Here is an 11,523-nt window from a genome sequence, read left to right on the forward strand (position 1 = left end):
TTTCACCACTCTTTCTTCATCGAGCTAATTCTTTTGCATCCTGAAAAGAGTAATCGAGGTCAACATGTATAGCACTCACTATATATTCACCCTATTCTAAGTAGTTTATGTATATGAATAAGGTTCATCCTCACAACTGCCCTGTAGGGTGAGTATTATCATTTAACTCATCCTTCAGATGAGGAACCTGAAACACAGAAATTAAGTAACTCATTCAAGGCCACACAACTAGTGAGGGGTGGGGGCTGGATTCAAATCCAGTTCTACAGTCCCAGAAACCATACTACTCTGAATCACCAGGCTTCAAGTCACCATCACCAGAAGCCCTTCTGGAACACTGCTCCTAAATTTTCAACATACCGCTTGGCCCTTCCATCACACCCAGCCCCATGTGAGTATCTGTCATAGGCCTTATCCCATATGATTGCAATCCCTGGTTTCCTCTTCAGTTCCCCTGATTGCCCTGTGATCTCCCTGAGGATCTCGGTGAATCCCGGTGAAAGAGGGAACATGGCTTTAGGCTGCAGGGTACAGATTCTCCCAGGATCCAAAGACATGAGACTTAAAGAAGGTCTTCCTCTTTCATGTCATCAAACTGTTCATTTTTTTCCATACCTCTTTTAGCCATCTGTAACCATCTTGTTTTCATTTAATTGATTAATAATAATAATAAAAAAAAAACCTTTCCTTCCCCCAAGAATGAAGGCAGAGAATTTATCTGTCTTGTTTTATGCTTTACTTCAGTGCCTGGCACAGAATGTATATTCAGTAAATATGTGTCAGGTGAGTAAATGAATGAATGAATTTATTGTGTTTCTGTTATGGGCCAGGCACTGTGTAGACACCATGGTTCTTGCCTTCACAAGGTTAACAAGCTTATGGAGGGTGATGGGGAAGACAGGGCAAGAGGCAGTAACTATCTGGAAATGGAGAAAGAACAGGGAGCTTGGCTTCTCATTGAGCTCTTTTCTGTCCATTGGTGGCAGTTGATGGATTTGCATGAGAAGAGAGAATTCACAGAACTAGCATTATTTTACTTTCTGTCTTTACAGAGGTATATTTGGCTGTTTTGTGAGACATTCTGGGAAGAAAAAACAAAAAGAACAGGGAGTTTGGAGAGCCAAAGAGAAGAAGGATTTAGCATTGGGTGAGGGGAAGTCCAGAAAGGGTTTCTGCAGAAAGTGACAACTAAGAGACCTGAAACATAGTTGGGAGATGACCAAGCAGAAGACAAAGGAAAGAGCTGAGTAAGGAAGGAGAAGAGAGATGTTTCAGGTAGCAGGAAGGAGAGGTAGGAAAGGCCTGGCAATCTGATTATTTTCAGGCCTGTTGGGTGCAAATGGTAGAAGGGAGGAGCTTCATGAATTTTGGGCACCTTGATGTCCAAGCCATGGCAGAATTGGACTTCCCTTCATGTATTCCTTTTTTCACCCCCCACCAGCTGTGTTTGTTGCCTTCATTGTTCCCAAAGCCTTCTTTTCATCCTTGTTTCTTCCTGGCTGGAATAGGTTCAGTGGAACCATATTCCTCCGACAGTTTGCATTGCTTCACTTGCTCAGGAGCCTGTAGCACTGCCAGCTGCCTCTGGGACCGGAATTTCTTACATTTATCTCGTGATCTATACTTTTCTGTCTTATTTTTGCGTGTTATCCTTTGATCCTCGCAGCAACTGTGTGAGTTCTCTCAATTCTTAGCCTAAACCTAAAACGTGTCTATTCTCAACCTCTTACCCCCATTCCACTGCGATTCTCTTAAGTGTACTACTCTTCCTTCCTCTTCCCTACACAGATGCTTGAATCTGCCAAGAAATTTGCTTCCCTTTCTCTATGTATATCATTTAAGAACCCCTAAGCCAAAAACACACCATCTGATGAATACTTAGAAAGGCCAGTAGGGTACAGTATTTATACTCAGATCTGTACTTTTGATCTGTTCTGGGAGGTCAAAGATATTTGGTCTTAGATTTCATACTTTGTGTGTTTCCTTTGTTTTTGAGACTGTCTAGGTCTATTCTGTCTTTGGACAGCTTGGACTACTTAGACTTTTCAGAGTGTGTTTTGATGTGTCTGCTCATGGGGTCCAACTATTGGTCCTAGTTCTACAGTTAGGTCCAGGAGGGCAGAATAGCTGAGTAGCTACATGCATCTGAATCTTGGCTTGCCACTTCTTGCCAGCTTTGGGAGGCTATCAAGACACTCTGCTTTCTGTGTGTCAGCCACTCCTCTGTAAAATGAGGCAAATGGTAAATATGCAAACTCACTGAATGTTAGCTGTTATCATCGTCATTATTATTACTCCTTGTGGCTATAGTGAACAAGAGAAGAGTAGGCTTAGAATGGCCCGGTGTAGTGTATCTGGAGCTCACACTTTATGAAATGCTAATTTTACTCACCTCAGCAAAAGGAAGAAATACTCGTAAGTCAAACGCATACTGTCCAGGTTATTTCTCTTAAGAGATTTGATACTATCACTCTGATAGTGAAGCTTTAATTGGTGCAGCATACTTTCTTCAAGAAGCTACAATCTTTCCCTAAATTCTTAAGATTATATCACAATAGTGTTTGTAGATATAAGATATAACTGGTGGCAGCTTTCTTTTATATTAGTTTTAACCGACACATAATAATTGTACATATTTATGGAGTACAGTGTGATATTTCAATACATGTATACAATGTGGAATATCCAAATTAGGACAATTAGCATATCCATCACCTCCAACATTTATCATTTCTTTGAGGTGGGAACATTCAAAACCTGCTCTTCTAGCTATTTAAAAATATATGATAAAGTATTGCTTTTAATTATAGTCACCCTACAGTGCTCTAGTACACTAGAAGTTGTTCATCTTATCTAGCTGCACTTTGGATCCATTAGCAAACCATTGGCCATTTCCTCTTCCCCCCATGGCAGTGGCTTTCTTTTTGCCATCAGGAAGGGATTCCAGCATGGGTGACCTTATCCCCTGGGCATGTTCTCTCTGGATAATGGCCTTGAGTGGGAACTTGCGTCTCACCTGTGAGCTGCCATTGACATCCACTGGTGAGGCCAACAGCATATCCACCAGTAGCAAAGAATTATTCTTTGGGAAGCACACAGTGGGGAGGCAGAGGAAGCAGGATTATTGCCAGCAGGAGAATGGGTGAAGGGAATCCATCAAAGTAACCCTCCCCTCCACGTGCCACAACTGGGGATCTTTTGGAAAGACGATGAGTGAGCTGGTGTGTGGCAATCGGAAATGGGGGGTGTCGTGGAAGGGGAGCCCAGGAGCCCAAGAGACAGGCCACGTAGCTACCCATGTATGAGTTGGGCGCAGTATGAACATTTTATTGAGATCCAAACCTATCACTACTGTATCCTAGCCATTTTGGACTTTTTTTTTTTTTAAAGGAGGAAATGAAGGAGAAAGAGAATGGATTTTCCTTTCTTTGCGGGCAGAGATCTCAAAGCACACAAATTGAAACAAATGAGTAAATTATATTTCCTTTAAACTACAGTATAGTTCGACTTGATGCATTCAGAATGTAAGCAATGTCATCTCCTGATTCTTTTGTTATGAAAGGAACCTGAATTCAAGATGACAACTGATCTGCGAGGCTTTAGCCAGAGGAAGTTAAGCTGGACAAACAAACCTGGATGCTGCCAGTCTACTTGTTAAAAAATTATTTTCTGATTCTGGTTTCTATTCAGCTGTTGGGCAAAACAAATGCGTAATTAAGAACTTCACCTTTGACAGTTTAGCTCTTCTTATATTTTTTAACACAAATAGGAATTTTCCATTTTCATATAGTAATATCAAGATAGCCTGCTACATTGAATCCACCAGTGGGTTTTGAAAATAAGCATAACAAGCCATATAAAAATAAGAAAATCCACTTTTAGGGTTTTAGATTCATGCCGTTTAATTGTTCGTCTATTTCCATGATAAGGTGAGACTGGTCGCATGTCACCAGAGGGACTATATCCTGCTGTTTTTTTCCCATCCTCATTTACAATGATTATGTTATCAGGCTGGCCAGGCAAAAGGGTGGAGCAACTATAATTTCAAAGCAGGATTAGGTTGAAATAACGAGGTCACCAAGTTGTGGTTACCAAGGCAACATCACATCTAAGAATATGGGATGCTTCTAGGAGATGAGGCAAAGCCTGGAGCATTTCTCTCCCCCTTGTGCAAAAATCACCCACTTCCTAGATAAAAATTGCTTATCAATTGCTTTTAAACATATTTTATTCTTTATTTTTAGGAACCAGTTTATAAATTATAACCTGATTTACAGTTCGGTTTTTAAACTAGTAATACATACCAGAATAATCGTTGTTTTCTCCTCCCTTTTTGGATTCACATGTACTTTTTTCAAGTTTCATTCTCTCCTTCATCTTTTCCTCCCTTTCTTCCTCTCTTCCTCCATTTCTTCCTTCCTTCCCTCCCTTCTCCTTCTTTCATTTCTATTTTAATATTGCAGGAAAAAGCCATGGAACAAAAAAGAGGAAGTTGAGAGTTGGGTGCCCTGTTCAGACCTTGAGATGACAAAATTGTGATAAGTGACAGAAGCTGTAACCTACACCCACAATACTCATTTGATCCCTTAAAAACTACTGAGCACAAGAGAGAATAACCTTGGTCCTCATTGTTGTTTCTTAAAATTTCAACCCACCTTTACAATTGTGGACTATGGAGGTAAAGAAGGAAAGAGGGAGAAGACCCACAGTCTGTTTCTGATCAATATCAGCTATCAGTCTGAACAATTCCCACCAATTACCTCTTTTTTCCTCTGTATTCATTTCTGTATCTGAGTTTTTCAGATGATAGCTTCAAGTTTCTTCATTTTATAAAAAGCAGGCTTCTTTTAACATGGGCTTGTGTTTGTGAAGCACGGATTTTACATAGGTCTCTTTTTAAAAAGAATATTTCTGACCTAGTGTTGAATCACTGGACATGGTACAGTGTGATTGGAACCGTCAGATTCCTTTGCATTACAACATGACTGCTCTTTAGGATATGTTAACTATTCACCTTTTGCCCTGGCTTTGCATAAAGAATATGAAGTGTGCTTGAAACCATGCCAGCTGTGCAGTATTTTCCATCTCCTGGAAATCCACGTCAAAGGAGTCTCATTGCCTTGAGAATGTGTTTAGTTTTCAGCCTGGGTGGATGGAAACCACGCAGGCTCTAGAGCCTACCAGATCTGGAGTTGAGGCACTGCTGTGTGACCAGGCACAGGTAAAGTCACATCTCTGACTGTCTTCACAGGGCAGTGTGAAGACAGAATGAAATATCATGGAAACAGCTCTTAGCTCAATGTCTGATGTGTAGCTCGGGCCTCAAAATGAATCTCCTAATTCAAAAATAATAAAGATGTATATGAAGTTTATCTTTCCAGTCTTGCTCCCTCCCTATCTTTTCCCTCTTTATCCATGGAATAGTTTTTATAAAATGCAAATCAGATTATATTGTGTCCTTGCTATACTGGGTTAAATTCTGTCCCCCCAAAATTCACTTCCATGTGGAACATGGGAATATGACTTTTTGGAAATAGGGTCTTTTTGGATGTAATCAACTTAATATTAAGTCATAGTGGATCATAGTGGCTCTTAAATTCACTATGACTGGTGGTTTTACAAGAGAGAGATTTGGACAGAGAGACCTACAGAGAGAAGGCCATCTGATGACAGAGGGAGGGTTTCGAGTGATGTGTCTCTATAACTCAAGAACACCAAAGATTGCTGACAGCCAGCAGCGGCTAGGAAGAGGCTAGGAGGGATTCTCCCCTCGAACTTTCAGAGGGAGCACAGCCCTCACCACACCTTGGTTTCAGACTTCTGGCCTCCAGGACTGTTAGAAAATGCTTTTCTGTTGTTTTAAGCCACTTGGTTGGTGGTAATTTACAGTGGCCCTAGGAGACTAACACACCTGCTTAAAATTCTGCTGTGGTTCTTCCTGTAATTAAAGTGAGGTCCAGGGTCCTCAACCTTGCTCAGGTCCCCTAGGATCTGCTCTCTGGTGGTATCCCCATTCATTTATCTGAACCCGATGCTCCATTGGTCCCGATGGTTTCAATTCTGCCAGGTAGAGCTCTCTTTTACCCTTGAGGTGGCACCATCTGCCCATCTCTTCTTAGAACATGCTCTGTCACCAGTTACCTGGTTAACTAGAGGTATCAGCTAAATGTCCTTTCCTCAGAGGTCTTTCCAATACATAGATTGTGTAAGCACCCCTTCAAGTACTCTTACAATGCTCTTCAACATTTCTCCAGTTACTTAGTGGGAAGGTTGGTCTTTCCTGCTAGACTCTGAGCTCAAAGAGGTAACAACGAATTCCTTTTCTTGCTCACTGCTGTGTTCCTGTGTCCCAGCATGGCATCTGGCATTGTGCATGCCCACGGTTAGTATGAATTGAATGGTGCAATGAATGAATGGCCGAGGAAATAACTGTTTGGCATATGGTTATAACTCTTAGTAAGATTTGGTGAGATGTTGAAATGCTGCCAATAGATTCAGAGATAAATTAATTGCTAATTTGCAGTTTGAATTGATTACCATTAGCCAAAATTGATAGTGATTTTGACTGGTTTCATGAAATATAGAACCAAAGCCCTCCCCCTTCCCATTTGATTGTCTATGTTTAACTAAAAATTAATATATGCTCATTGTAAAAAATGAAAATTTTTTTACAGGCAACCTTATCTCTACAAAAAATACAAAATTTAGCCAGGTGTGGTGGTGTACCTCTGTAGTCCCAGCTACTAGGGAGGCTGAGGTGGGAGGATTGTTTGAACCCAGGAGGCTGAGGCTGCAGTGAGCCATAAGCATCCCACTGCACTCCAGCCTGAATGACAGAACAAGGCTCTGTCTAAAAAAAAAAAAAAAAATTGAAGTTCAATGAACAGTAAATTTTCCTTACATCTTGGAACCGTCTCCCACTGCCTTCCGTAGAAGCAACAACTATGAATTTGTAGCCAAGTAGAGATATTTTAAACATACAAAATGTGTATTATACACTATGTTTTGCAGTTTGCTTTGTTCATTTAAAATATACCATAGAGGCCGGGCGTGGTGGCTCATGCCCGTAATCCCAGCACTTTGGGAGGCCGAGGCGGGCAGATCACGAGGTCAGGAGATCGAGACCATCCTGGCTAACATGGTGAAACCCCATCTCTACTAAAAATACAAAAAATTAGCCGGGCGTGGTGGCAGGCGCCTATAGTCCCAGCTACTCGGGAGGCTGGGGCAGGAGAATGGCGTGAACCCGGGAGGCGGAGCTTGCAGTGAGCTGAGATGGTGCCACTGCACTCCAGCCTGGGCAACAGAGTGAGACTCTGTCTTAAAATGTACCGTAGAATTTATTTTATATGGCATGCATAGATAGATCTCATTCTTTTTTATTGGCTGCAAGGTACTCTATTTTGTTCATGTTCCATAATTTATTTAAGCAGCCCACTAATGTTAGAGATTTACATAGTTTTCCGTCTTTTGATATTAGAAACAAAGCCACAATAAACTGTATTTTTGTGAGACTATAACTGTAGGATAACTTTTTAAAGGTGGCATTGCTACGCCCTTAAAAACGTTATATGGTCAGATTCCAACCCAATCATAAATATATTAGAAGTGACCAATTGCAGAAAGAGAATAACTTTGATAGAAAAAAAATTAAAGGTATAAAGAGTGCATGAAATAGCTATTTGGTGGATTATTACAGATTAATTTTTTGTCTTAGATCTGCCTATTTCTTTTTTTTTGTGGGCCAACAGGGTCTAAAGAAAATGGCTGTTAAGCAAGAGAACAAATAACTCAGTTAAAAAATGGGCAAAGGACCTGAATAGACATTTTTCAAAAGAAGACATACAAATGTCCAATAGGCATTTGAAAAAATGCTTAGCATCACTAATCATCAAGGAAATGCAAATTAAACCACAATGAGATATCATCTAATACCTGTTAGAAGTGCTATGATCAAAAAGACAAAAGATAACAAGTATTGCCAAGGATGTGGAGAAAAGGGAACCCTTGTATACTATCAGTGGGAATGTAAATTAGTACAGCCTCTATGGAAAAGAGCATTGAGGTTCCTCAAAAAATTAAAAATAAAACTACCATATGACCCAGCAATTTCACTACTGAATATATATTCAAAGGAAATGAAATTAGTATATTGATGAGATATCTGCACTCTTGTGTTCATTGCAGTATTATTCACAATGGAAAGACATGGAAACAATCTAAGTGTCCATTGATGGATGAATGGATAAAGGAAATGAAGTATAAATACACACTGGAATACTATTCAGCCTTAAAAACAAAGGACGTCCTGTCATTGTGACACCATGGATGAACTTGAGGACATTATACTAAATGAAACAAGCCAGGCACAGAAAGACAAATACTGCATGATCTCACAACGTGGAATCTAAAATGTCCAACTCATAAAAGCTGCCAGGAGAATGATGGTTGCCAGGAGTTGGAGTGGGAGATAAGGAGATATTGGTGAAGAGTTATAAAGTTTCGGGTAGACAGGATGAATAAGTTCTAGAGATCTATTGTACAGCATGGTGACTATACTTAATAATACGGTCTTGTATACTTGAAAATTGCTAAGAGAATAGCTCTAAAATGTTCTCAGGGCAAAAAATAAGTATGTGAGTTGATGCATATGTTAGTTAGCGTGATTTAAACATTTTAACAATGTACATGTATGTCAGAACATCACATTGTACACTGTAAACATGTACAATTTTTATTTTTCAATTATACCTTAATAAATCTGGAAAAAAGAGAAAGGAAAAGAGAGAAAAAGCCATCTAGACAAATTCTGAAATTATGATTCTAATTATTATTGTGTTTTCTTTTATCAGCCATATGGCTGATTTTGATATTGGCTAGATTTTTAATATAGCATATTAAAGAGGAGAATCAAATTAGTTTAAAAAAGGAGTACTGGCTCAAAACAATTTTGCATTATTAAAAACTAAGCACAAGCAGTATCTTGCTCGAATTTCAGAAAGATTTAGTAATCATTTTGAGTTTACTATGCTAATCAGGAGTATGTGTGTCAAAATCCTTTAAAAAAACAGGACATTGGCAAGGCGCGGTGGCTCACGCCTGTAGTCCCAGCACTTTGGGAGGCCGAGGTGGGTGGATCACGAGGTCAGGAGATGGAGACCATCCTGGCCAACATGGTGAAATCCCGTCTCTACTAAAAATAAAAAAATTAGCCAGGCATGGTGGGGTGTGCCTATAGTCCCAGCTGCTCAGGAGGCTGAGGCAGGAGAATAGCTTGAACCCGGGAGGCAGAGGTTGCAGTGAGGTGAGATCATGCCATTGTACTCCAGCCTGGGGTCAGAGAGAGACTCCGTCTCAAAACAAACAGACAAACAACAACAACATCAACAGAATTGGAAAATTCACACAACCAAGATTCAAAATACCCAACACGATTTTGAAGACTCAAGATATTTGTAAGTCAGAGGATGAAGGAACTGATCCCGAAAAATTAAGACATATTGCAGTGTTCTTGGAGGTAGGGGTCATATGCCCATAGAAAAATGGCTAGTTTTCAGGACTAGGAGTGCTAGGAATTTATTTCAATAGTCATTGATTAAGCACTCATGGTATGTGCAGTTTTAGAGTAGAAGAGAGATGACTTTCAACCAGAAGGAGCTGGAACTTGTAATTGAGGACAGCTATTTGTAAGGACAAGGAATGTTTTGTTCTTTCAAATTCCTACTGAATAAAAAGAAATACAAATTGCTAAAAATCATTTTTACCTTAAATGTGTGGCTAACCTTTAACCCAGTAATTCCGTATTTATAAATTTATCCTAAAGGAGACAACCTTGAATATACCCTCGCTCCCCTCAGAAAGGAAAAAAGAGACATAGACACACAAGCACACACGCATATTATATGTGTATATATATAGTATATATACATATATACACCTATATATGTGTATGTGTGCGTGTGTGTGTGTATATATATATATATATATAGAGAGAGAGAGAGAGAGAGAGAGAGAAACAAAGAAAAGGTGGATCCTCCTTGTCTTGCCTCTTGGAGATCCGAATAAACTCTGATGTCTTGTTTTTTGGTTCTTGCTTCCTGTTTCTTTTCATGCAGCTTCCGTTTTTTTAAAAATTTCAATTTCAACTTTTTAATTTTAGATTCAGGGGACTACATGTGCAGGTTTGTTGCCTGGGCATATTTTGAGATTCTGAGTTTTGGGGTATGATTGATCCCATCACCCAGGTAGTGAGCGTAGTACCCAATTGTTAGTTTTTCAACACTTGCCCCTCTTCCTCCCTTTCCCCTTTAGTAGTCCCCAGTGTCTATTTTTCCCATCTTTGTGTCTGTAATTGCCCAAAGTTTAGCTCCCACTTAAAAGTGAGATGTGATACTTGGTTTTCTGTTCCTGCATTAGTTCACTGAGGATAATGGCCTCCAGCTCCATCTAACTTGCTGCAAAAGACATTATTTCATTTCTTTTTATGGCTGAGTAGTATTCCATAGTGTATATAGACTGTTTTTTCTTTATCCAATCCACTGTTGATGGGCATCTGGGTTGATTCCATGTCTTTGCTATTGTGAACAGTATGGTGATAAACATATGAGTGTATGCATGTGTCTTTTTGTTAGAATGATTTATTTTTTTTTTTTAAGTATCAATAGTTTTGGGGGGACAGATGGTGTTTGGTTACATGGATAAGTTCTCTAGTGGTGATTTTGGAGATTTTGGTGCACCCATCACCCAAGCAGTGTACACTCTACCCAATGTGTAATCTTTTATCCTTCACCCCCCTCCTGCCCTTCCCCTTGAGTCCCCAAACTCCACTGTATCATTCTTATGCCTTTGTGTCCTCATAGCTTAGGTCTCATTTATAAGTGAGAACATATGATATTTGGTTTTCCGTTCCTGAGTTACTTCATTTAGAATAATGGTCTCCAGCTCTATCTAGGTTGCTGCAAATGCCATTATTTCATTCCTTTTTGTGGCTAAGTGGTATTCCATAATATAATATAATATGTATTATATATAACATAATATATATATTATATATAATATAATATATATAATATATAATATATAATATAATATATATATAATATTATATATATCAATCACATGGTTTATTTTCTTTTGGATATATATATATATATCCAGTAATGGGATTGCTGGGTCAAATGTCCTCTTTTTAGTTCTTTAAATAATCTCCAAACTGCTTTTCACAGTGGCTGAGCTACTTTACATTTTCAACAACAGTGTATAAGCATTCCCGTTTCCTTGCAGCCTCACCAGCATCTGTTGTTTTCTGACTTTTTAATAATAGCCATTTTGAGTGGCATGAGATGGTAGGTATCTCATTGTGGTTTTGATTTGCATTTCTCTGATGACTAATGATGCTGAGCATTTTTTCATATGTTTGTTGGCTATGTGTATGTCTTCTTTTGAGAAGTATCTGTTCTTTGGTCCACTTTTTAATAAGGTTATTTGTTTTTTTTACTTGTTGAGTTGTTTACATTCCTTATA

General features: G+C 39.1%; 1 non-coding gene across 1 annotated transcript; it reads left to right on the forward strand.

Annotated features, from left to right (window-relative positions):
* The first annotated feature begins 948 nt into the window (after positions 1-948).
* On the forward strand, positions 949-1,082 carry LOC115832016. Its single transcript, XR_004027492.1, has one exon. It is a non-coding gene; the product is annotated as a small nucleolar RNA SNORA75 (small nucleolar RNA).
* Positions 1,083-11,523: the final 10,441 nt, after the last annotated feature.

This window comes from Nomascus leucogenys, chromosome 20 (genome assembly GCF_006542625.1).
Source record: "Nomascus leucogenys isolate Asia chromosome 20, Asia_NLE_v1, whole genome shotgun sequence".
Taxonomy (NCBI): domain Eukaryota; kingdom Metazoa; phylum Chordata; class Mammalia; order Primates; family Hylobatidae; genus Nomascus; species Nomascus leucogenys.